Below are 26,929 nucleotides of genomic sequence, written 5' to 3'. Positions count from 1 at the left end.
CATGGGGTTTTATGGGGAAAGTGATGTGCTTTAATTGTATAATATGTACAGAGCCTGGATTGCAAAATTCAGAAAAGTGTGAAGGATAGTTGCATTTTGGTTCTATTATTATTATTATTATTATTATTATTATTATTATTACTATTATAAACATTTCCATACTGCCCTTTATCCGAGGAACACAGGGCAGTTTACAATATAAAAATGCAAAAATACATAAATTAGCAACAAACTAAACAATAACACACAAACAATTGAAAAGGTCATAGATTGCTTAATTAGCCAAAGGCCTGGGAGAAGAGGAATATTTTTGCCTGGTTTGGGAAGTGCAGATGACATGAGATTGCACTGAAATGGGAATCAAAGGGGTACAAAATCTCTCTCCCCATCATAGAGGAAAAACAGATGCATCTCATTTGCTTTGCAGCATCAAGTGATGACCGCAACATGAAATGGTGTCTCACATCATTGAGTTGACTATAGGATAGACTCAGATGCTTCCACCTCCAAAGGTGAGACGGGTGTCTTCAGAGGTCAGGGCCTTCTCGGCACTGGCCCCCAGACTTTCAACAGAACACGCTCCCCAGTCCCAGCTATCATGCTTCTACATTGCAATCTTTTCCATGACGGTTAAAAACATCTCATTGGATATGCCCCAGCTTTTGACAACATCTATTTAGCAGTTCTTCTGTGAAATCCATCATTTATTTGCTCTTTAATTGGCTTGAGTTTCTATTTTGTTGTTGTTTTTATTTCAACGCAATGTGTTCTTAAACCATTGACTGCCATCTGCCCACGGGGTGCCGGGTGGAAAACTGACAGAAAGGCAGGATATAAATGCTTTAAAAGTAAGTAAATAAATGTGTGGATCAGCTCTCGCATACATCACAAAAGCCTCTGGAAAAAAGGGTGTTGGTGCACTGCAAATTGCAGGCGTACACACACACACACACACACACACACACACACACACCACACACAGAGAGAGTTAAATGTAATCCAGTCTCTGGAAATGGCTTTCTGCTTCCACAAACTGACAGAGCCCCTCCATATGAATAAGCAAAGGAGGCACAGAAACCTGCCAGAGCCTCAGATCAGCTGCCTTTTGTCAAGATGGTTGCTGTCAGCAGGTAGCAGCGAACCTGCCGATTCCAATTTGAAATCACTCGCTGCTCAATTGCAAATGTAATTTGCAGTTTCCACATTGGCCAGAGGCCCGTCCTCACTGCAGGAGCTTGGAGGAAGCTGAGCTTGGAGAAAACAGTTTGCAAAAGCGCGTGGAACGGAACGCATTGCCAGGATGCAGCACGGCAGGACGGACCCTGAACATCAGAGGAGTAGCGCGGAGGGCTGTGGTCCCAGGTGCAAATTTATGAGGGGGTGTAACCAAGCACCCCACTACAGGCTCCGTCATCGAGGCTGGAGCTGCAGGAAGGCAAGCCAGGCCTTCAGGGCTGGGCTGGCTGTTAAGTTGTGGGTGAACATATCAGACGACACAGCGATTCTTCAAACAGCTCTTGTTTATTCACAGGTCAGAACAGAACTGAACTGAAGGGTTCAGCCAGCCTGCTTATATAGAGCTCCAGTACAACATAACTGTAACAACTTTCTGTAACTATCCAATCACTGAACGTCACTTTCGATCCCTTATTTGCATATGTGGACCTGAACTATCTACAGTATCCCCCTGCTGGCCCAGGGTGAGAACTTCAGTACATAACACTAGAAATGGCACCTCCTTCTCCTCGTGGCTGGAGAAGGGATGCCCACCACGTGTGCCCCATCCCTGGGCTGGCCTAAAGAGAGGGAGAAGAAGGGGAGGGCATCGCCTCCACCCTGCCTGCCAAGCCCACCATAGGGGGTGCAACACTTGCCTCACCCCGGTCTGCCAAGGAAATTGAAAAACATCTTTATGTAAGCGACAACGGCGGCAAGAGCCTTAATAGCACAAGAACGGAAGAACGAAGAAATCCCAACCAAAGAATTGTGGCAAGAGAAACTTACGGACTATGCGGAATTGGCGAAGTTGACTACGTGATAAGGACAGCTGTGACTTTAAAGAAGAATGGGAACCTTTTACAAAGAAACAACAAAATGAATTGGACTCCTTGGCAGGCTTTGAATAAACACTCACAAACTTTTTGTTGCAGTTACAGATAGGTAGCCGTGTTGGTCTGCCATAGTCAAAACAAAATAAGAAAATTCCTTCCAGTAGCACCTTAAAGACCAACTAAGTTAGTTCTTGGTATGAGCTTTCGTGTGCATGCACACTTCTTCTTTTTGTTGGTAACATATAGATAGATAAATTAAGGATCGTTACAATTTTCTAATATGCAGAGAATAACTTGTGCTGAAAAACCAGAGAGAGGAGCTGAGGGAAGTCCAGGGGGTGGCGGGAGGGGGGGGGGTTATTTCTTGGGGAGGGGGGAGGGGGAAATGGGGAGGAAAAATGAGGATGGTGTGTTTTTGATGAATTGTTACGTTGAAATATGTAATAAAAAATATTCAAAAAAACTTGCCTCACCCCGGGGTCCGGCGACCTACCCACATGGAGGGGACTTCTTCACCCACCAGACTCGTCTCTGCCTCTGGGCCTCCCTCCTCTCCTGCTTCTGCTTCTGCTTCTGGACTGCTCTCTGCCACAGATTCTCCCAGCTCACTAAACCCTGTGACCTCTTCAGCTTCTGACACCTCCCTCCCCACTGCCCCAGTCTTCTAGTTCTTCTCCCTCTAACGACTTATCATTGCCTCACCACCAACCCCCAGGCTGTTTCTGCCCTTGGGGGTTCCCCAGCTGGTGCCTCCCACCACTCCTCTATGTCCAGCCAGCCCATGACACCCAGCCTGAAACCATGGAGAGTCGCTGCCAGTCAGTGTCGACAATATTGAGTTAGATCAGTGGTGTCCAAACTTTTTTCAAAGAGGGCCAGATTTGATGAAATGAAGGGCCGTGGGGGCCGACCGAAGAGCCAACCAAAGTTTTTGACCTTTCTTTAGGATTGAAGTTGTTGTTGAGCTTTTTTTAGGGTTGTAGTTGTTGAGGTTTTTTTTAGTATTTTACCCCAGGAAATAAACTGCCACAGTTTAGGTCCCCAAAACGGACTTTGGACAAGCCTGACTTAGATGGACCGGTGCTCTAATTCAGTATTAGACAGTTTCCTATGTCCCTAAGTAGGAGAGGACTCTTTCAAACAGAGGTCTGTTGTCTGTAAAGCAGGACATGGGGCTGCACAACTTTCTCCCTCCTGATAGCTCAGTTGGTTAGAGTGTGGTGCTGATAACGCCAAGGTCACAGGTTCAATCCCCATACGGGACATATGCAAATTCCTGCATTGCAGGGAGTTGGACGAGATGATCCTCAGAGTCCCTTCTGACTCTACAATTCTATGATTCTGGCTAACTTTCAGGACCACGCCACAACTCCAAAAAAAACAAACGGAGAGATGCAAATGAGCCCAGCTTGGCAGCGGCTAATAAACACAAAGGAAGTCCTTGAGAAGAGCTATCCATCTTCCCTCATTAAAAGGCATCCCGAGAGGAGAGTTAGATTAGCAGACGTGCTCAGGTATGCTGAGGAGAGACGATTTCATTGCTCACAATGAGGAGACTCTAATGAGTTGCATCGCAACCACCAAGCAGCTTTTATTGTGAGTTATGTCTGGAGTGCCCACTGAATGAGCACAGTTGCAATGGGGATGCCTTTGCAACATCCCAGTGAATGACAGATGGGGTCATCCGCTCCGTGGTTCCCATAACCATGTTATGGAGGGATGTCAGGGAACTGCCATCGGAGCCAGAGGCGGAGGGAAGGCTCCAGAGGGATGCCGGAGAGGGTCCCAGTAGGGAGAGAGGCAGCCCATCCGCTGGGGAAGGAAATCAGCGTAGCACCAGTAGAGGAGGGGGGCAGATGGGGGAATCGGAGAGAAGGCTCCAGGACTCCTCGCTGGAGACCAGCGGGGAGAGCACGGGTCCTCCGCTGCCCACACCCTCCCTGCGCAGAAGACTTCCACGCAGGGAGAGTAGGAGGAGACTGGGCGTCAAAGAACTTATTTGCTGGAAGTAGTTCAAGAAACGCCCACTGACGGATTCTGCCAGCGATTGAGACAGCCACGGATGGGTGGCTGTCCAGACAGAAAGGATTCACCCAGGTAACCCAGCCAGGTGTGGCGCCAACTTACGCACGAGCAACCCCCTAGAACCATTACAAGGTAGGAGAGGAGAACCAGACAAACAGCTGTTGTGTCCACTGGTGTGCTGTGTTCAGAGTAAGGATGGATGGGTCTGTCAATTTGGGGCCGTGTCCACAATACATTTCATTATAATATTTTAATTTTGAGGTGGACAAGCATCCCCTAAACTCCTGGGTGCCAGAACCTCCCCATAAGTCATGGATTTAGTAAATGTTAGAATTAATCATTTTGAATTATGGTGCTGGAGGAGACTCTTGAGAGTCCCATGGACTGCAAGACGATCAAACCTATCCATTCTTAAGGAAATCAGCCCTGAGTGCTCACTGGAAGGACAGATCCTGAAGCTGAGGCTCCAATACTTTGGCCACCTCATGAGAAGAGAAGACTCCCTGGAAAAGACCCTGATGTTGGGAAAGATGGAGGGCACAAGGAGAAGGGGACGATAGAGGACGAGATGGTTGGACAGTGTTCTCGAAGCTACCAGCATGAGTTTGACCAAAGTGCGGGAGGCAGTGGAAGACAGGAGTGCCTGGCGTGCTCTGGTCCATGGGGTCACGAGGAGTCGGACACAACTAAACAACAACAGAATTAATCGAGGCTTGAATAAAATTTGCCAAACGTGGAATTCAGTTTATGCAAATGAACCAGCTTGGCAGTGCTAGCTGAGTGGGGGTCACTGGAGGGACAAAGGCTGGTGGTGACCAATCATTAACCCATCAGGGAAGCCATTAAGAGGGTCAAGAGGTACTGGGCAAGGAGGGGTGGGGTTTTCTCCTCCAGCTGTGTCTTAGTGGGCAAAGGCCAGGAGGGTTTATGATTTCAGGTTCGGATGAGGTAGGCTGGAGGGAAATCGTTTCACTACGTTAACAGCGAGAAGGAAGAGGAGGGGGAAGAACACAATGTCTGAAACAGGCTGCACAAGATATCATACATTGGCAAGGTATGGCAGTGATCAATGTAAAATGTTTTCCTCTAATTTGATCAATGATTGTTTTAAAAAAACAAACAAGCCACACTCTGTGTGTGTGACCTTTGTAGACCTGACATCAGCTTTTGATCGTGTGGGGACAGGAAGTTAACTCTTGATACACCCTATAAATGCAGACGCCTGAGTGCTCTGCTGGCTGAGATCTTTCTATTCTTTGAAATAAATACCTTTCAGGGAAGAAATATTGATCAGTTGGTGGCAGCGAGGGTGGAGGCAGAGAGTGTGCTCCTAGTCTCTTAACATCTTGTAGCATTAGCTTCCTGTTCTAATAAGTCCTGCCCAATTAGGCTACATAACACCAGTACGATCAGTTCCAATCTGCTGACTATTTAATGTTTTGCTAGGTCCTCCGCCCCCCAAATCAGCGAAAGGGAGAACTGGCTTTCTTTGAATCTTTAAAATGAGGATTACGTGCCCTCCAAGTGCACTGATTCTCCAGGGACAGTCCCGGAATTACAGAAGCCATCCTGGCTTCTGATTTGATCCCGGAATGTCCCTATTTCCCCTGCCAGTGCTACTGCCGCTCATCTCGGGGACAAAAATGAGCCGATGTTTGCCCCAAGAAGCAGCTGTGGCTGCGAGGGAGAATCCTGTTGCCTCTCCATGGCCTCTCCCTGGCCAACGCTGACAACATCCTGTCTCGGGCAGCTCATAGCGGCTGCTGGAGAATAGGAGAGCAGAAGGAGAGGCTGCCACAGCCGAGGCCTAGCCTTATATGATGTGGTGGCTCTGAGGGGCAGGCAGAGGGCAGGGAAGAAAGGGGGAGCAGAACGAAGCACATGGGGTCTTGATTTTCTTTTTTTAAAAGTCTTGTGTGTCTGCGTCTAATCTTGCCCCTTTCTAAAATGTATTTGTTGGTGTTTGTTTTTCTTTTTGTAAATTTATCAAAGAATAAAATTAAATAAAGCTGGGCTTAAGGGGCTTTCTAAGAACGTTAGAGGGTGCATGTGTTGTGTCCTGGTTGGCTAAGTGGCAGTGGCATTTGCACTTCTTATGATAAATGCTTTATTATTGTTGTTATTATTATTTATGCTTTGTGGCTGGGTTGGGTGAGGGACACAAAAAATGAGTAGGGTCCAAGGACGGCCAGTTAAGAGGCATGAGAAATGCCCCTATTTTTGAGGCATCTAATCATAAGCCTGCATTTTTATTAAGGCTTGATCAGGGCCTGTATCTTAAAATGAGCTTAAAGATTTTCAAATGTTCATGCCAGGCAGAAGAGCAGCTGCCTAAGAACCTTGGCAAAATGTTTTTCTCCTAGACAAGGGGGCCCCCTGATTTATAGCAGAAAACAATTCTCAAAGTCGTAAAAAGGGAATTACAGGCTGACAGCCAAGGTTACACTGACCCTACATATTACAGAAGATAAAAAAAGAGATAAACATAATTAAGAGTGGGTAAATAGTAAAATAAAACCATGTGCCTCCCATTAAACTTGAGCCATATTTTCCTAAGGTTGAAAGGTCAAGAGCAGTGAAAAAGGCAACTGGCTTGGCTGGAGAAGATAGGTTTTCTTTCTTTCTATTTTTGAGGCTGAGAAACAAGAGAAGAAGAGCTGGCAGAAAGGAAGAGAATATTTTGGGAAGTCTTTTTCTAAAGTTGTTTCTTTCTTAAACTGAGATCCTTTTAAGATTTCTTTTCCTTTTAAAAGGTTATCTATGTTATGTATTAAATATATTGGCTTAAATGTAATTATGCAAAGGAATTAGAAGCTAAGAAATGTTAAATCCTTATGCTAGATTCTTATTTCATATAGTTGGAAGAGATCACAGGGGCCATCAGCCACCAGCCCCCCTTGCCAAGCAGGAAACATCATTAGAGCATTTGTCAAGCTTTTGTTTAGAGACCTCCAAAGGAAGGAGATCTTTCAATGATGATCCTTGACATCTGTTTAAGATAAAAATTTGAGATTAAACCATTTGTTTTGGAGGGCAATAGGGCGAGGTGAGCTGGTAATTAAGGTTCCTTGTTGAGACACATGTAAGATATATTACTACTTATTTGTCATTTATAGATAGAAGAATATATAGCTTTTTGTTTCCCATAAAAGGACAGAAGGAAATGGGTGTATCTTTTGTGATTGGTTCTAGCAAACAGCCAATAGGAATTTCAACCAGGCTGATTGGACAGAGGCAGCCACAGGAGGAGCAAGGGGGCTGGATTAAGGAAATATAAGTGCTGGCCAGAATGGCAGGAGGCCAGGCCAGAGCTTGGTAACCATATACCACTGTGCCTCATATTTATTTGTCTGACAAATAAATTATTATTTTAATTTCTCTATTGCTGCGTTGAATATTTCATTCCAGCTAAGTGTTAACCACAAGCAGGGTGCTACATTTTCACTTGAGGAATGTTGGAGGGTATGCCCTCAGCTTAATCTACCTCACAGGGTATTTGTGAGGATCAAATGGAAAGGGGGAGAAAATATGGCACCTTCAGCTCTTTTGGAGAAAAGCTGGGATATAAATGCAGCAACTAATAAACAAATCAGCCCCAAAATCCAAAACTGTATTTGAGGTGACACAGTGTCAGAGCAGACAATTAAGGTTCCGATTTTCTGCTTCTTGTTTAAACAGGAGAATTAGTAAAATGCATGTTTTATAAAATGTTATATATTGCACACACACACACACGACTGGATTCACCCTCATCCACATATCATATCATCACAATTACTTTCGGCAAAAGATTTGTGCATTGCAGGGCGTTGGGCTAGGTGACCGTCATGGCCTCTTCCAACTCTGCCCTTCAGAAATTCTTTTTTTTTTTTAATAATATTTATTAAGTTTAGTTTAAACAATAAAAAACATACAAAATAACATAATATTTTCCAATATCCACATTTCCTTCTCATCCTTGGACTTCCTCACCACTCTTGTTCCTGCATTCTAAACTCATAGATTTTAGTAGCAAATTATTGACTTGATTCCATTCATATACATATAATATAATTTTCCAATATTAAATATCAAATTTTGAAATTTAAAATCACTCTTTTAGAGACTTGATTATAAGATACCATTTATCCAAAATTTGTCTTTTCTTCCAATTACATTTAAATTTATATTCTTTATAACTAATTTGTTGAAGCCATACTATTACTAATCTTACATCTTTCTTAACATTCATACAGTTTACAATGTTTTTGTAAATAGTCCTTAAATTTCTTCCAGTCCTCCTCCACCAGTTCTTCTCCCAGGTCTCGGATTCTGCCAGTTATTTCTGCTAGTTCCATATAGTCCATCAGTTGCATCTGCCATTCTTCCAGTGTGGGCAAATCTTGAGTTTTCCAGCATTTGGCGAAGAGTATCCTTGCTGCTGTTGTAGCATACATAAAAAAAGTTCGATCCTTCTTTTGCACGCTCTGGCCGACAATGCCTAAGAGAAAGGCCTCTGGTTTCTTAGGGAAGATATACTTAAATACCTTTTTCAGCTCATTATATATCATTTCCCAGAAAACCTTCACCCTAGGGCAAGTCCACCAGAGGTGAAAGAATGTTCCTTCAGCTTCTTTACACTTCCAACATTTATTGTCAGACAAGTGGTATATCTTTGCAAGCTTGACTGGAGTCATGTACCACCTATATGTCATTTTCATAATATTTTCTTTCAAGGCATTACATGCCGTAAATCTCAAACCTGTGGTCCATAACTTTTCCCAGTCAGCAAACATAATATTATACCCTATGTCCTGTGCCCATTTTATCATAGCTGATTTCACCGTTTCATCCTGTGTATTCCATTTTAACAGCAAGTTATACATTCTTGAAATTATCTTAGAGCTGGGTTCTAGCAGTTCTGTTTCTAACTTTGATTTTTCCACCTGGAATCCTATTTTTGCCCTTCAGAAATTCTATGGTTCTCTTGCTTCCCTTCCTTTGCACTCCTTCCCCCATTGCAGGCCTTTCGCTTTCATCAGGGAACAAAGCCACGCAGGCTGGCCTGAGCATCTGCCACTGACAGGTTGCGGTTGGTTTCCTTGGCGACTGGTGGTCCCTTCAGCTGTGCAAGCCTCCTCCGCTGGAACCACACTGACCTTCCAACTCCAGCTTCTCCAGGGTCGCTACAAATATCCCGGGCATTTGTTTCCTCGTTAGCTAAAAGGTTGAAGGAAGGAGAAGAAAAAGAGCAACTCCCCATGGTGCTCAGAGGGTCATGAGCCCTGGAGTCGCGCAAGCTTGGATGGCGCTGTGAGGACAGCTTGCACGCACAGCCGTATCAAAGCCGGCAAAGTGGTTTTGCCTCACAGGAGAGGATAGCAAAAAAGGTTGGCCTCCGAAGGGACAACTGGACTTTTCTCCTTGTGGTAAAGTCACTTCGAACATACAGGCAACTCTATGTTTACGCACGTTCAGTATGTATTTTCCCTGAATTGTAATGCGTTCCTGCAATACTGCTAGGACGGATGCATGCATTTTTATGTACACTTTATAGCACACATCTATGGCATGTGTTACTTGGCTGGGGAAGGTAAAGGACCCCTGACAGTTAGGTCCAGTCGCGAACGACTCTAGGGTTGTGGCGCTCACCTCTCTTTACTGGCTGAGGGAGCCGGCGTTTGTCCACAGACAGTTTTTCTGGGCCATGTGGCCAGCATGACTAAGACGCTTCTGGCGAAACCAGAGCAGCGCACAGAAACGCCGTTTACCTTCCTGCTGGAGTGGTACCTATTTATCTACTTGCACTGGTATGCTTTCGAACTGCTAGGTTGGAAGGAGCTGGGACAGAGCAACGGGAGTTCACCCCGTTGCAGGGATTTGAAGGCTGGCTTCGCATCGGTTTGCGTAACGTTACAAAAAGTGCAAACTAGGGAGTTTCACCTTTAACTGCAAACTGAATTGAATTCCTTTCTGTATTTCCCCCCAACTCCATTAGTAAGACTGGTCTCATCCAGACTTCCCTTTGTGCTGTGTTTCTAGGCACAGGTCAGCACTTCAAAGCTTTGTTTCTGAGCATTTAGTTCTTCACCCCAGCACTTTCTCTGTGAAAACCCACTCTTTATTGCTGAATCGGTTACAAACAGCAATCTGCAGAAAACACGTTTATTCCAAATCAGCGTTAAAGAACAGGTTTTCATGGGGAAAACAGGGGGGAGCATTTGAACACAGCACTTTAAAGTGCAGACCTGTATCCCAGTAATATTTGGGATAGAGCTAGTTCAGAACAACTAACTGGGCTTAGAGGAGTTGCAAATGGGGAACTGAGCTATACAGCAATAACATTTTAAGTGTGTTTTAAGTGCATTATACAAATGTGACACTAGATGGCGATGGCGAACTTACGGCAATTCGATATATTTTTAAAACTTTTTTTAAAAAGCATTTTCACAGTGTTTTTTTAGATGTGTGTAGATTCCACTGGGGTTATAAAGGAAAATACCTTTGATGAAACCTGGCCTCCTTTTTTTCATACCTAAGGGGAAAAGAAAGTTAAGCTCTCCCACCAGCCTCACTAACCTGTCTGTGGAGAACCCCTTTGGATGACCCCACTGTGACTCAATGCAGACTTTCTGGCTATAACAGCAAGCCTGTTTCACTGTTTATCTCCCCTACTCTAGCGCCCAGCCAGATGAGGAGCTCTGGAGGACTTGAAAGCTTGCTATTTTGCGACGTTTCGAGCTGTCCTAAATAAAAGTTGTGGCTTGCGGGTTTTTCTCCTCTGTCATGGGAAGCTGCCTGCAATTTCTCTTACAAAAGAGATTCTTTCTGATGGGTTTTCTCTTTCCTAGGTAGGTCTGTTCCTTGGGACCTGAGGCTCAGACACCCACCCCCACAACAAGAGAAAGGTTTTCAGCCTAGTCTGTTTGTTTTTTAAATGGAGCAAGCCGGTTCATCGGCCACATGCCCTAAAGACGGAACAAGAGGTGATACTTAGCACCCCGCAGAGAAGAGACAGGGAGGCTCCATTCTGAAGGATGATTCTTCCAAGTGGCTGAGCTCCGAGTTCCATTAGTCGCTGCTGGAAGCCGCAGTGAGCATCTCATACTTAGTGGGGTGCAGCTACACCTCCAGCTACACAATGACACTCCTTTTTAGCAGACGCTGCCTGTAGCAAGACGTTGCTTCCACAAGGCCTTTCTTTGCAGCTCGCCCCACTCCAGACTCTCAGACCTGGTTCAGCAAATCACTTGCAGAAGCAGAGAAGGGAAGGAGGAAAAACCAACCACCCACTCCTGTAAGGATTTAATTTTAGGAGGATTTTTTAACAAGGTGGCAGAAGGTTGATTTGGCCCCATCAATTACTCCATTAGCAAGCAGAGCCATAAATTATCCTTCACTCCGCAGCCCACAAGCTCCCACAAATATACACACGAGAGAAAGATAATATGCACACACAAAGCCACAGAACGTTCTCAGGTGCCTCTCCAAAATGCATTAAAAGGCTCCCCAGTTAGAGGTGGGTGTTTGACAAGGTGCGCTTTTTTTTTTTTGTATGGGGGGGAAGGTGGGGGATGACACAATAATTACAGGATTTTTGAGGCATTCAGTTGCACAGATATTCTTTCCCACAATCCAGAATGTGGCGGGGAGGAAATCTTGTAGCTGAAACAGCTGCGTTGACTTAGGGGCAGGGACTCAGCAAACCTGTCAATATCGGTTTTTCTCTTTCAGCTTCTGCCATCTGGAAGCAGGTACAGGGTTTTATAAAGACTAGGACTAGCCGTCTGAGAAACAGTTTCTACCCAAATGTGATTTTGGTTTTAAATGCATTGTAGAGATGTGGGTGGCGCTGTGGGTTAAACCACAGAGCCTAGGACTTGTCAATCAGAAGGTCAGCAGTTCGAATCCCCGCGACGGGGTGAGCTCCCATTGCTCGGTCCCTGCTCCTGCCAACCTAGCAGTTCGAAAGCACGGCAAAGTGCAAGTAGATAAATAGGTACCGCCCTGGCGGGAAGGTAAACGGCATTTCTGTGCTCTGCTCTGGTTCGGCCAATAAAGCGAGATGAGCACCGCAACCCCAGAGTCAGTCATGACTGGACCTAATGGTCAGGGGTCCCTTTACCTTTACTAAGGAGTCTGTATAGGAGGATGTTGTATTTTAAAATGGGGTATCGGAGTTTTTAGGGGGCTAACCAGGTTGGGATAGCTGGGATAGCAGGCTTGTTGGTTTCTGAATGTCTTAATGTATGTTTTTCAATTTCGTTGTTCTGTATGGGACAATGACAATAAAGATTATCGTATCGTTTCTGATCTTCCCAATCTGTCGCTGGTGTCAAAGGAGCATGCTGGTCAGTAATCACACAGTTCAAAGTTGGAGTTTGAACAGTTTCTTATCAAAACCATGAAAACCAGTTGCTGAGACTGAAAGAGCCCACCTCCTCACAGCCTAGTAATCGGAGACTGTGGCTTCCTGCAGCCAAGCTCTCATCCACCTGTTTCCGAGCACAATTCAAAGCGTTGGTGCTGACCTTTAAAGCCCTAAATGGCCTTGGCCCAGTATACCTGAAGGAGCGTCTCCACCCCCATCGTTCAGCCCGGACACTGAGGTCCAGCGCCGAGGGCCTTCTGGTGGTTCCCTCACTGCAAGAAGCCAAGTTACAGGGAACTAGGCAGAGGGCCTTCTCAGTAGTGGCGCCCACCCTGTGGAACACCCTCCCTTCAGATGTAAAGAAAATAAGCAGCTATCCTATCTTCAAAAGACATCTGAAGGCAACCCTGTTTAGGGAAGTTTTTAATATTTAATGTTGTATTGTTTTTAACACTTGATTGGGAGCCGCCCAGAGTGGCTGGGGAAACTCAGCCAGATGGGTGGGGTATAAATAATAAATTATTATTATTATTATTATTATTATTATTATTATTATTATTCTGTGAGATAAGGGAGGAGGGGAGCTTGTTGCAGCAGGAGGGGGAGACACCGATGCCTCTTCCCCTGCCAGACTCATCTCTGCCTCTCGGCCTCCCTCCTCTCCTGCCTCTGATTCTGGCCTTCTTTCTGCCACAGACTCTCCCTGCTCACTAAGCCCTGTTACCTCTTCAAACACCTCCACCTCCCAGTCTTCTCCTAGGGACCCCTACGCTCATCTACTTCAACGCCCTGCAATGCAAATAACGTATTACTTAGTTCCAAGTATTGGACACAACAGTCAAACTCTTAAAACATTTTCAATAGCTTCTTGTCTGTTTGGAGACAAATATTTTGAAAGAAGCATTGACAAAAATACACAGCATGAAGTCCTATCTCACTTCTTTAAAAAATAGTGTTATGGGAAATATCTCCCACCCCGTCAACTTCCTCCATTTGGATTTATACAGGATAATTCTGTTTTATATATTTAACCTACGGTTTATGAAACAGCTGTACAGGTTTTAACAAATTCTATGATTCTGTGGTTTTAATTGGAGATCCCGGGGCTGGAACCTGGACCCTTCTAGCATGCAAGGTAGCAACTCTGACACTGAGTTATGACCACCTTACTCCTCTTTTCCAGCATGCTATATGGGCACTATATATTATATATATATATGCCTCTCCTTCTAAAAACAATGTCGAGTTGAAACCGACGTTGCTTGCAACACTCAAGCAGCCCTTTCGGTTTTGCAGAACACCTACAAGCCGCAAGTGCTGGCAGTAGGGAGGAGAAGGCAGGATCTTGGGGCAATCCACTAGCAACCATTTGGCCTCTAGTTCAGGGAGCCGGGAATAGCTCAGAGGCCAATCTGTGCATGTGTGCATACATGGAGCCAGTGTGGTGTAGTGGTTAAGAGGGGTGGACTCGTAATCTGGTGAACAGGGTTTGCATCTCCGCTTCTCCACATGCAGCTGCTGGGTGACCTTGCGCTAGTCACACATCTACGATACGATACGATATCTTTATTGTCATTGTCCCTTGAGGAATGATGAAATTGAAAAACTACATAAAACTACATAAAAACTACATAAAACTACCACAAAACTACATAAAACTACATAAAAACTACATAAAACTACATAAAACTTTCAAAAAACCCCTTAAAAACTCTAAAACTCAATTTTAAAATACACTATACTACAGAGACCGCTTATGCTGCGTTTAGAACTAGAATTGCATTAGCGTAGAAACTGTTTTTCAGGCGGCTAGTCCTGGCCTTTATAACCCTATACTTTCTTCCAGAAGGCAGAAGCTGAAAGAGATAATTTCCGGGGTGCGTACTATCATGTGCTATCTCTGCCGCTTTCTTATGGCACCTGGCAGCATAGATTTGATCTAAGGTGGGAAGAGTGCACCCAATAATTCTCTCTGCAGTCTTTACAACCCTGGATAGCATTGTTTTTTCCCTGGCCGTGCAGCTCCCAAACCACACACAGAGACCATAAGTTAGTACGCTCTCCACAGTGCAATGGTAGAATGCCATCAACAGGTCCTTTGAGATATTGTTTTTCCAGAGGATTCTCAGAAAATATAACCTCTGCTGTGCTCTCTTCACCAGGTCTTTGCTGTTCTCTCCCCAGGTTAGGTCGTCTCTCAACTCCATTCCCAGAAATCGAAACACTGAGACCTGTTCCACGCACTTCCCCTCAATAATAAGTGGCTGAATATTCAATTTACATTTCCTAAAGTCCACAATGTTCTCTTTTGTTTTCTTTAAGTTAAGCAGTAAGTTGTTTTTCCTGCACCACTCCCCCAACTGCTCAACTTCCTTCCTATAGGCTGTCTCCCCCTCTCCAGCCGTAATGAAACCAACCACCGTTGTATCATCTGCGAACTTAATGATCTTATTACTGGGGTATTTGGGGGCACAGTCAGCTGTATAGAGCGTGTATAAAAGCGGGTTCAACACGCACCCCTGCGGCGTCCCCGTATTCGTGATGAGATCCGCAGAGACGTGGGAACCCAACCTGACCCTTTGGGAACGGTTTGATAGAAAGTCTAATATCCACCTGCACAAACATGGTGGAAGTCCCAGGTCTAATAATTTGGGCACCAATCTATGCGGAAGAATAGTATTAAATGCAGAACTAAAGTCTACAAATAAAAATCTCGCGTAGTTCCCTTGCTTCTCCAAATGAGTCAGGACAGCATGTAAAGCCATTGCCACAGCATCCTCTGTGGATCTCTTTGCCTTGTACGCAAACTGGTAAGGGTCAAGTCCCACTGGCAGACAAGATAAGATGCGCTTCCTCACCAGTTTTTCGAAACATTTCATTATAATGGGTGTCAGCGCCACAGGGCGAAAATCATTCAGACTGTCTATCTTTGATGTTTTTGGCAGGGGTATAATGGTAGCAGGGTGGAACAGTGGCTTGGGCCAGAGACTGGTTAAAAATCTTCGTAAAGATTCCTGCCAGTTGGTCCGAACAATTTCTTAGCACCCTGCCAGCCACCCCATCCGGGCCCATAGCCTTCCTCGTGTTTACCTCCTTTAATATTCGCCTCACTTCTCCCTCTTCCACCCTGGCAGCATTTCCTGTAGGTAGTGACGCCAATAGCTCTGGCATCCCTGTTGGAGTCACTGTTGGAGTCACCTCAAATCGGGCAAAGAAGGTATTCAACTCTCCCACCAAGGAAGCAGTACTCTCTACCACTGATGAATTCCTTGATTTATAACCAGTCAGATGTTGGACTCCCTGCCACATTTGTCTAGTATCATGATTTCTCAGATGGTCCTCAATTTTTCCTCTGTACTCCGCTTTTGCTTTCCTGATACCCCTCTTCAAGTTTGCTCTTTCTATGCCATACAATACCCGGTCCCCAGTTCTAAAAGCAGAATTTCTGGCCTTCAATAATCTCCTAACCTCTCCCGTCATCCAGGGCTTCCTATTCGGATACATCTTAACATACTTTTCCCTGGTGACATTTGCTGTGCAGAATCTAATATAATCCAGGACCGTTGATGTATAAGTTTCTAGATCTTCATGGTCGAAGATATTCCAGTCGGTCTCCTGGAAACAGTCCTGCAGTTGCTAAGAGGCTCCCTCAGGCCACACCGTAACCATCCGTGTTTGTATCTGGCCTTGTTTCCTGAGGGGTGTGTATACTGGTGTCAGAAGCAGGGACACATGATCTGAACCACTGAGGTGCGCCAAGGTCTTGACCTCATATGCCTGTCTAATGTTCGTATACACCTTCTTAAGAGTATTTTCTCCCCTTGTTGCACACTCAATGTGCTGATGGAATTTTGGGAGTACTGCCCTCAAATCTGTGTGATTGAAGTCCCCCGCAATAATGTGCACAGCCTCCGGGTATCTGCTCAATTTAGCATTGATGTTTTCATGCATACTGCTCAGGGCCCTGCATGCATTTGCAGTTGGTGCTATGTACACCGCTGTTAACACCACTGTTGTAAATTCCCGGGGAAGATAGAAAGGTCTGCATTTAATTGTCAGAAATTCCACATCCGGAGAACAGTAGGTATCCAACTTGACAGAGTCCGTACACCAGTTTTGATTTACAAAAATACACACACACACACCTTGTTTCTTGCCAGAATCCTGTGTCCTGTCCCACCGGTACGTTGTAAAACCTTGTATTTCAACAGCTGTGTCTGGAATAGCTGAATTTAACCATGTCTCTGTGAGTATCAGCACACAACAATCCCAGATGTCTTCCTCCACTCCTACCCGAAGCCTCCATTCGTCAAGTTTATTTGCCAATGATCTCACATTAGCGTAAAAGATACTTGGAAGAGGTAGTTTGCATCGTTGTTTCCTTATCTTCCTTGTCTTTGTTCTCTCTTTCATTTGACCTTGTCCTCTGCAGCCTCTCTTCTGCTTCCGCCCTTCTGCTTCTCTGAAGTCTTTCAGCCCCACTCACCTCACAAAGTGTTTGTTGTGGGGGAGGAAGGGAAAGGAGACTGTTAGCCGCTTTGAGACTCCTTTGGGTAGTGATAAAGCGGGATATCAAATCCAAACTCCTCCTCCTCCTCCTCCTCCTCCTCCTCCTCCTCCTCTTCTTCTTCTTCTCCTTCCTTCCTGCCACATTGGAAATGGACACATTGTCCGCTGGACGAAAGCAGCACAGGACACAGTCCTGGCCCATGACTATCCCACTTCGGACTACACATGGGGAGATTCTGACAGGGAATGACCATGGGTCAGTGGTCGACCATCTGCTTTGAGTACAGAAAGTCCTAGGTTCAGTCCCAGCCTCTCTGGATGGAGCTGGGAGAGAACCTTTTCTGAAATCCTGAGAAGTGCCGCCAGTCAGTGTAGATCAGGCATTTCCAACAGGTAGATCGCGATTTACCTGTAGATCACGGGGTGTTCCTGGTAAATCCTGGCTGATCTCTGGCCCCTCAGCGATCTCCTTACAAAAAAGCAAGCAAACAAACAAACAAACAAAAACCCAGCTCAACAACTTTGGCTTCCTAAAAAAAAGCTCCACAACTTTGGGTAGAGCACTGCCAGTCTTTTTACAATGGATAGATCACTGCCAGTAGACCACAGTCTATTGGGAATTGGACGTCCCTGGTGTAGACAGTACTGAGCTAGATGGACCAATGGCCTGACTCTGCATAAGGCAGTTTCCTATGTTTCTATGTGTGGGTCACGGGTAGCGCTGTGGGTTAAACCACAGAGCCTAGGACTTGCCAATCAGAAGGTCAGCGGTTCGAATCCCTGTGACGGGGTGAGTTCCTGTTGCTTGGTCCCTGCTCCTGCCAAGCTAGCAGTTCAAAAGCACATCAAAGTGCAAGTAGATAAATAGGTACCGCTACGGCAGGAAGGTAAACGGTGTTTCCGTGCACTGCTCTGGTTGTGCCAAAAGTGGCTTAGTCATGCTGGCCACATGACCCGGAAGCTGTACGCCGGCTTCCTCGGCCAATAAAGCAAGATGAGCGCCACAACCCCAGAGTCGGCCACAACTGGACCTAATGGTCAGGGGTCCCTTTACCTTTATGTTTCTATGACATATGCTCCCCCCCCCCCACAAAACCCTTCAGACACAGAAAGCTAGCATGCCAGGGGAAAGTACTGTAGCTTAAACTTCTCTCTGAGGCGATAGTTTTCTATATACAAGGAGCGAGCTGTACAGAAATGTCATCCATTCATCTGCTGAAACAAACAGCAGAATCATAGAATTGCTGGAAGGGACCCTGAGAATCATCTAGTCCAACCACCTGAAATATTCAGCTGTCCCATATGGTGATCAAACCTGCAACCTTAGCGTCATCAGCAACATGCTCTAACCAACTGAGCTAAAAGCAGACTAGTCTAATTTGTACTTTCTGAAGCAATACACAAGCCAAAACACAGCCATCCTTCGATATGCTGACTTCTCCATTTATGGTGAAAAGCAGCCTACCTAGATTGAAAACAATAGATGAATACATTCTAAAGGCTCAAGACGTCTCATGTTATCAAACACGAAAAGAACAACTGAACAGCAAAACAGATTAAAAGTTCATCCAATTCAAGCAAATTTAAAGAGAAAAGGTGCAGCACCTAGAATATCCTATAAATACCAGGGAGCATAGAAACCACAACACAACAGCAGCTCACCAGGTCAGACCTCTGTCGGGGGGGGGGGGGGGAGTTCTTCATCAGATTGCACTTACTATTCTTTTTGAGGAATCTGATTTCTGCAAATTGCAATTTAAACTGACGTGATCTGCAGCTCCCAGAATAATATCCACACCGGTGCATAAATATCCTTTGGATTCCAAACTTAGTTGCAGCAGTTCTTCACTCAAAAGACGTACCAAAAACACACACTACAAATGTGTGTTTTCTCTCTGTGCTAGTCTGTTGTCACACTGGTGATGGGCTGTGCAGGGACATGGGTGGCACTGTGGGTTAAACCACAGAGCCTAGGGCTTGCCGATCAGAAGGTCGGTGGTTCGAATCCCCGTGACGGGGTGAGCTCCCGTTGCTTGGTCCCTGCTCCTGCCAACCTAGCAGTTCAAAAGCACGTCAAAGTGCAAGTAGATAAATAGGTACCGCTCTGGCGGGAAGGTAAATGGCGTTTCCGTGCACTGCTCTGGTTGCGCCAAAAGTGGCTTAGTCATGCTGGCCACATGACCCGGAAGCTGTACGCCGGCTTCCTCGGCCAATAAAGCAAGATGAGCGCCACAACCCCAGAGTCGGCCACGACTGGACCTAATGGTCAGGGGTCCGTTTACCTTTACCTTATGTAGAGACAAACAGTAGGGCTGGGCGATATCTGGTTTTCAACTTTGCAATATATCACCAGCTAAACATCACAATATACTGATATACTGTATCACCATGTCTGAAATGAGGATGTAATTATATACAGTGGTGCCTCAGTTCTCAAACGCCTTGGTCCCCAAACACCGAAAACCCGGAAGTAAGTGTTCCAGTTTTCAAACATTTTTCGGAAGCCGAACGTCCGATGCGGCTATCAGCTATTGTTTCCATGGCGCCCGCAGCAATCAGAAGCTGTGTCTTGATTTTCGAACATTTCGGAAGTCAAATGGACTTCAGGAATGGATTAAGTTCGAGAACCAAGGTACCACTGTATTTGGCGCTTATGTTTTTGCTATTTATTTTGTGTTTTTGTTTTTGAGGCTTTTTTGGTTAATTTGTTTTTGTGGCTATGTGGAACCCAGTTCAGCTACTGATTAATTGATTGTTTGTGTGACTGTGGAAATGGATAAAATCCCCCCCATCCAAACAATGACTATCTACAATATGGTCTTATTTATTTTATAGTACAGTACATTGATTATTGCCTTCATTTTATGGCTCAATGGTCTCGTTAGATAGTAAAATTCATGTTAAAATGCTGTTTTAGGGGTTGTTTTTAAAAGTCTGGAACGGATTAATCCATTTTGCATTAGTTCTATGGGAAAGAGTGCCTTGGCTTTGGAACGCTTTGGTTTTGGAACAGACTTCCGGAACAGATTAAGTTTGAGAACCAAGGTACCACTGTGGAGGCAAACAGCATAATGTTATGGCAACTACTACTACTACTTCGGAGTCTAAAACGGGGACATTTTTACTTACTTTTAACATAGTGTTACAACTGTTATTTTATAGTACAGAGCAACAGGGGCAGCAGAAATATGAGAGAAGCGATAACCGGCTTCACGGTTTCCCCCCTATCACTGTTTTTTATATAGCACACACACACATTGCGATTTGTGATATATTGGCATGTCAGATATTATGAAACCGTTATCACGATGTGGATTTCAAACCAATTTTGGCTACAACAGCAACTGGTTCGAGTTCCTACCCTCCGGAGCAGGAGAAAACAAGCATGCTCCCCCTTCCATGTGACAGCCTTTGAGATATTTCAAGATGGCTATCATATCCCCTCTCAGTCTCATCTTTCCAAGGCTAAACATACCCAGCAACATCGTCTGCTTGTGGGCTTTCCATAGACATCTGGTCGGCCACAGTGAGAACCGGATGGTGGACAGGATTGTCTAATCCAGCAGAGCCCTTCCTATGTTCTTACGAATGAGCAGATGTGAAACTGACTCAGACCAGAAATAGACTGGTCCCAAATGTCAACACATGAAAAGCATTCTTCCCAACCTCACCCCGATCCTGAACCCACTGCAGTCAGAACATTAGTTTTTTGAGCTGGGTACACCAGTCATTGTGGTGGCATCTCCCATACATCATGTTTTGCCTGGTGCAGACAAGCTGTGTGGTTCTGAGGTGGCCGGGGACCACATCCTGCCTCTGCCAGGTGGCTGACTCCCAATATTCTCCTTTCAGCAAGCCGGAAGCAGTGAATAATAATAATAATAATAATAATAATAATAATAATAATAATTTCTTATTTAGACCCCGCCCATCTGGCTGGCCTTCCCTAGCCACTCTGGGCGACTTTCAACAAAATATTAAAATACAGTAATGCATCAAACATTAAAAGCTTCCCTAATCAGGGCTGCCTTCAGATGTCTTCTAAAAGTCTGACCTTTGCAACTTTCTTCTCCCTGTAAGGCTGGCATCTTGACCAAATGCCCCTTCAGTCCAATGACCCCCCCACCCTTTCCATAAAGCCACTTGCTCCCCCTGCCTTTCCAAAACCAAGCACAGGTACACAAAACAGTCTTCCTTTGCCCCTTCCTGCCTTCTTTTCCTGCCCCCTTCCTCTGCTCTCTCCTTATGAAAAAGCTTACATTGTAAGCTCATTGGGGCAGGGACCTCTCCTCTTATTTATGTCATTTCACAACATTTATATACCGCTAGATTGTAATAAAACCTACAAGCTGTTAACAAAAAACAACAACCCCAAAACATTTAAATTATCAACAGGACGGTTGAAAACAGATATTTAAAAACACTCATTATTATTTTTTGAATGAACAGTAAGCAAAGAGAGAGAGAGGTTAAATGCATGTCTGCATGTTACATATCTGCATGAGGCTTGCCTAAACAAAAATGTTTTAAGCAGGTGCTGAAAAGTTCACAGCGAAGCCACCTGCCTGGTTTCAATTGGCAGGGAGTTCCGAAGTGTATTTGGTCAGCATGCTTAAAGATCAGTTTCTTACCAGTGCAGGAGAACTATTATGGGGCACCTGTATTCCGTTATGAAAATATTTCTAAATTACCTCAAGACTCTTAAGCTCAGAACTGTGAGTTCAAGTTCCACGTTGGGCAAAATATTCCTGCGTTGGACTTAGATGACCCTTGTGGTCCCTTCCAACTCTACAATCCTATGAATCTAAGGATGTTAATAAGAAGCAAATTGAAATAAAAATGACTGAAGAGATATTATAAAGAGCCAACAAGGACAGGCGCACATACTGCTTTTGTTTTTGTGTGCAGCAGGGTCGTTGTTCCCCTTTGCTGACTTAAAAGACTTGCAGGAGTGGGGTTCTAATTGAATAAGGAGGCAACCAACATATTGCCTCAAATTGGAGGCAACCAACATATTGCCTCAAATTGTGGTTCCTCGAGGGTCATCATTCAGTGTCGAGCAACCAGGCCAAGAGGTAAATCACAAAATATATGACCAAACAATATCTGAGGTGCTCTGCGATAGTCTATTTAATGGAAGGGGAAAAGGTGTGTCTATGGTCATATAGGATAGGTAGAAATAGATACAATTTATATTTTAATCAATAGATTATTTCTATGATAAAGATTATGGATCGATTTTTTTTTTTTTAAAAAACCCGATTTCCTAAATATCTCTATTGCTTTCTGTGAACCTAGCGTGGGTGAGCATTTAAAAAATAGGAACATAACAGGTTGAAGCATGGGTAGACAAACTAAGGCCCGGGGGCCGGATCCAGCCCCATCGCCTTCTAAATCCAGCCCACGGACGGTCCGGGAATCAGCATGTTTTTACATGAGTAGAATGTGTCCTTTTATTTAAAATGCATCTCTGGGTTATTTGTGGGGCATAAGAATTCGTTCATTTTTTCCCTTCAAAATATAGTCCAGCCCCCCACAAGGTGTGAGGGGCAGTGGACCGGTCCCCTGATGAAAAAGTTTGCTGATGCCCTGGGTTAAAGGTTAGGTACTGAGACCCTGAGATAATAATAGCCTGGTTGGCAGACATACACAAACACAGCATCACCTGAATTCCACCTGCGGTTGTCGTTTGCCCACCGAAACCCAAACAACCGAGGCCTCTCTCACGGACACAGAGGCGTATATTTTTCCAAACAACTGGACTCGAAATACACACTTCCATGTCCTTGTCTCCCTCCTTAAATTCACACATACGCTCTTCACTTATGCCAACTGTTGGGGCAGGATCAGATAGCAGAGGGGGGCCCATGAACTCTGTGCCACTGCAAAGTGAATGCCGTGGCTGAATTTGACCTCCCTTCCCCACCTCACATCCCAAGGAAGGAAGGGGGGGAATATGATAAAGACTTCAGGGAGAGGAGGGAAGAAAACACTAAACTTCCCCTCAGGAAGGCTGCATTTAGCAGCCTTTGAGGATCCCCCAGTCTCGCCGTGGCAGACTTTCAAAGGTTACAGTGTACCACACGGAGATATTGAGTTACTCCAGTTTCTCAAGGCGGGTGGCACCTGACAGGACAGGCTCTAGCTAGGAGAACTCAGAGCCAGCTAGCTGGCTCTCAGCCCACCCTCAAACCACATTCAGGCAACGGCTACACAATTTTCTGCCTTGTCATTTTGTGAAGCTGCTGAAGCTGCTGGAGACCTTCTTATTTCGGCCAGCCTGCCCAGTTGCTTAGAAAGCTTTGTTATCAGAATTCTAAGTTGTGGTTCGAGGACCCGACCACCGCAACGTGAAAAGAAGACACAGGGACACGTGATATAAGGTTAATGGGCTAGAAAAGGCCACAACTTTATTGATTACAGCAATGAAAAGGTATTGGCTTAGGCATTGGATCGCGAAACAAGTGGGTTTATTCACCAGGGGTTCATCACCTGTTGATGCTAATCCAACTATAGGCTCACCCCTGCTGTCACCGAGGGTCGTGCCATGGCCTCCCGCCAAGCAGGCATCGGACAGAATACACGACTGCCAGATTCCTTTAACGGAATACCCCTAAACATTGAAGGCACAGGCGATGGCCACACCTAGCACTTCGACACACCACAGCACATTATTCCAATGCCTAACCTACCCACCAATACCACAAAAGTTGTGACGATTGCTACGAGGTAGGCGAAAAAACCAAACAGCCTAATGCCAAATGGAAAAACTCCTACCAGGCCCCCCGTGCAACCGGGGCGACCAACCTAAGGTCCATAGCAAGGCCAATGACCTAAGCCCTAACTCAATGGGAGTGGAGGGTGGGTGACTCGCACAGGACGACGAAGAGAAATGAGGCCGGGGAGAGGCTGACGCTGCAGCATCAAGGCTGCTGGACACGCCCCCCCACGGCACCTGGTTGGACGGCCACCGGGGGGGGGGCGTGAGCGCCAGCCAGGTGAGCTGGAGGCAGGGGGCTACGCCCCCTGCTAGGGGCGGTGTTCAGGCTCCCGCCCACAACCACTCCCCTCTCTTTCAGGGAGGAGAGTCTGTCCCAAATATAGAGGAAACGTCCGTAAATGTACAAGGCAAACGCATATATAAGTATATAAACCACGTATCTGAAATAGTACGGGAGAGCAATCCTGAAGCCATTTTGACTCTCCCAAATTGACCTCAAATATTTCTCTGCAAGGAGGGAGGAAACGGGGAAAGCCTCCCCATTGTCTTTTGCTTACAAATCCTGTCTTAAGGGCGTTTTTGTGTATGAATAGGGTAATTCCTGGAATGGCCAGGCTGCCCAGGTAATGCAGTCAGTGACCATTAACAGATATTCTGGCAATCAGGATTTCTGCTGGAGAGCACCTCCTTCTGTGATGTATGTGTGATGTTTTTCGGGGATGGTCTTGGGCTAAAGGTAAAGGGACCCCTGACCATGAGGTCCAGTCGTGGCCGACTCTGGGGTTGCGGCGCTCATCTTGCTTTATTGGCTGAGGGAGCTGCCGTACAGCTTCCGGGTCATGTGGCCAGCATGACTAAGCTGCTTCTGGCAAACCAGAGCAGTGCACAGAAATGCTGTTTACCTTCCCGCCGGAGCAGTACCTATTTATCTACTTGCACTTTGACATGCTTTCAAACTGCTAGGTTGGCAGGAGCAGGGACTGAGGAACGGGAGCTCACCCCGTCGCGAGGATTCAAACCGCCGGCCTTCTGATCAACAAGTCCTAGGCTCTGTGGTTTAACCCACACCGCCACCCACATCCCGGTCTTGGGTTACAGGGGGGCAATTTCAAAAGTCTATATAAGGGCTTGTGCACCATTGTTCTGTGTTGTCTCCTCCCTCCTGCGTGTGGTGAGTAAGGACCTTTAATAAAGATCAGGCTTATTCGCCACTTTGCTTCTCAATATACTCTGGTTAGCCTCTTTTCTCTCTCCCACTGATAGGGAATCCACTTAAGGACTCTATACAGGCTCTTGGATAAGGGAAAAGGAGCAGGTTTTTTTATAACAGTTTGCATGAGTTGTAATTTGTTTTAGTCTCTCCTATTGCAGTTTTTACTTTTTGTATGTCTTGGATTTTGACTGTAGATTTTTTTTTAGTAATTATATTACCATTTTGTCTTTTTTTGCAAACAACTCCACCCTCCACCCCCCCCCAATATCAATGAGAGGAGTGAGCCAGATGTAAATTGCACTGTGTAAGTTTGTGTTGACTCTTTATTAGCAAAAACAGGAGTGTCCGGCCTAAAGAGCACAGCAACTCATTTTCAGCAGGTCTGGCCCTCATGAAGCGGTTGCAGAAACAGAAGGTCTCCATTTTCCCTAAGTGCCTTCCTCTCCAGGGTTTTCCCCAAGACTGTGCCTGCATGGAGCTAACTTATTTTCATGCCTCTTCTGTTTTTGGCAGACCTGGGAGAAGGGAGCTTGTCACAGCAGGAGAGGGAGACACCTGTGACTCTTCACAAGCCTAACCCATCTCCGCCTCCTGGCCTCTCTCCTCTCCTGCTTCAGCTTCTGCCTCTGAGTCTGGACTCCTCTCTGCCACAGACTCTCCCAGCTCACTGAGGTGGAATCTACACACATATTTTAAAGTGTGGGACCTGGGAGAAAGGTTGTTTTCTGCTGCTCCAGAGAAGCGGACACGGAGCGATGGTTCCAAACTACAAGAAAAAAGATTCCACCTAAACATTAGGAAGAACTTCCTAACGGTAAGAGCTGTTGACAGTGGAATTTTCTGCCAAGGAGTGTGGTGGAGTCTCCTTCTTTGGAGGTCTTTAAGCAGAGGCTTGACAACCATATGTCAGGAGTGCTCTGATGGTGTTTCCTGCTTGGCAGGGGGTTGGACTCGATGGCCCTTGTGGTCTCTTCCAACTCTATGATTCTATGATTCTATGATTCTATGAAAAAAAATGCTGTGAAAATGCTTTTTTAAAAAAAATGTTTTGAAAAAGACATTGAATTTGCCATAGCTCACTGTCGCCATCTTGTGTCACATTTGTATATTGCACTTAAAACATTTTATTTTCAGCTGTATAGCTGAGTCCTAAGCCTTGTTATCTCTTCAGCTTCCCACACCTCCTTGTCCCAGTCTGTTCCCTCTTGTCCCTCTGGCCACTCATGGTCATCCCACCACAACCCCCAGGCACTGGGCCTTCTTCATCCCACTGTTCCTCTGCAACCAACCAGTCAGTGGCATTAAATTTCATGAAGTAAATAAGTAAGTGTGGAGGCAGAGGGGCAGCTGTGAGTCCATAAATGGTGGCTGAAGAGAACTCTGTGGGGAAACTGACACACAGAGAGACCCTCCTTTCCTCTGCCAGGCTTTCCCTTAACCCTCCTGCCTCCAGGTTATTTACTAAAGACATGTTCCCTCATTTACCTTCCTGTTCCTTCCCTCACCCCTACCTTTAGACCATGGGTAGGCAAACTAAGGCCTGGGGGCTGGATCCAGCCCAATCATCTTCTAAATCCGGCCCAGGGACGGTCTGGGAATCAGCATGTTTTTACATGAGTAGAATGTGTCCTTTTATTTAAAATGCACCTCTGGGTTATTTGTGGGGCATAGGAATTTGTTCATTATTTTTTTCCAAAATATAGTCCAGCCCCCCACAAGGTGTGGGGGACAGTGGACCGGCCCCTGCTGAAAAAGTTTGCTGATCCCTGCTTTAGACTTTGGGAAGCAGGCAATGAAGACAGTGTGATGATGACTGACTGGTGCAAATATAGTATAGAGAGATAAGCAATGAGGCTCACACCTGAGCTTCAGTAATAGAAATAGAACACCAGAACGAATGAGGATAATAAAAACAGACCTCAATAAAAAAGCTCAGGCTGCAATTCACTTCAGATTTCATCAACTCCAAACTGCTAGCAAAATTAAACTTCATTATCTTCTTATTCACATACAGTGATTCCAGAACCATGCAAAGCAGACATATACATAAACAGATGTCT

The 26,929-nt window shown here is 45.4% G+C and overlaps 1 protein-coding gene across 4 annotated transcripts in view; it reads right to left on the bottom strand.

The window, feature by feature from the left end:
* The window catches only part of LOC307203196 (ATP-sensitive inward rectifier potassium channel 12), a 60,513-nt gene that overhangs the window by 22,749 nt on the left and 10,835 nt on the right, over window positions 1-26,929 (bottom strand). The window lies entirely within an intron of this gene.

This window comes from Podarcis cretensis (genome assembly GCF_951804945.1).
Source record: "Podarcis cretensis genome assembly, chromosome: 14".
In the NCBI taxonomy this organism is placed as follows: Eukaryota; Metazoa; Chordata; class Lepidosauria; order Squamata; family Lacertidae; genus Podarcis; species Podarcis cretensis.
Note: the sequence above shows the minus strand (reverse complement) of the source record. Positions and strands in the feature narration are given on the sequence as shown.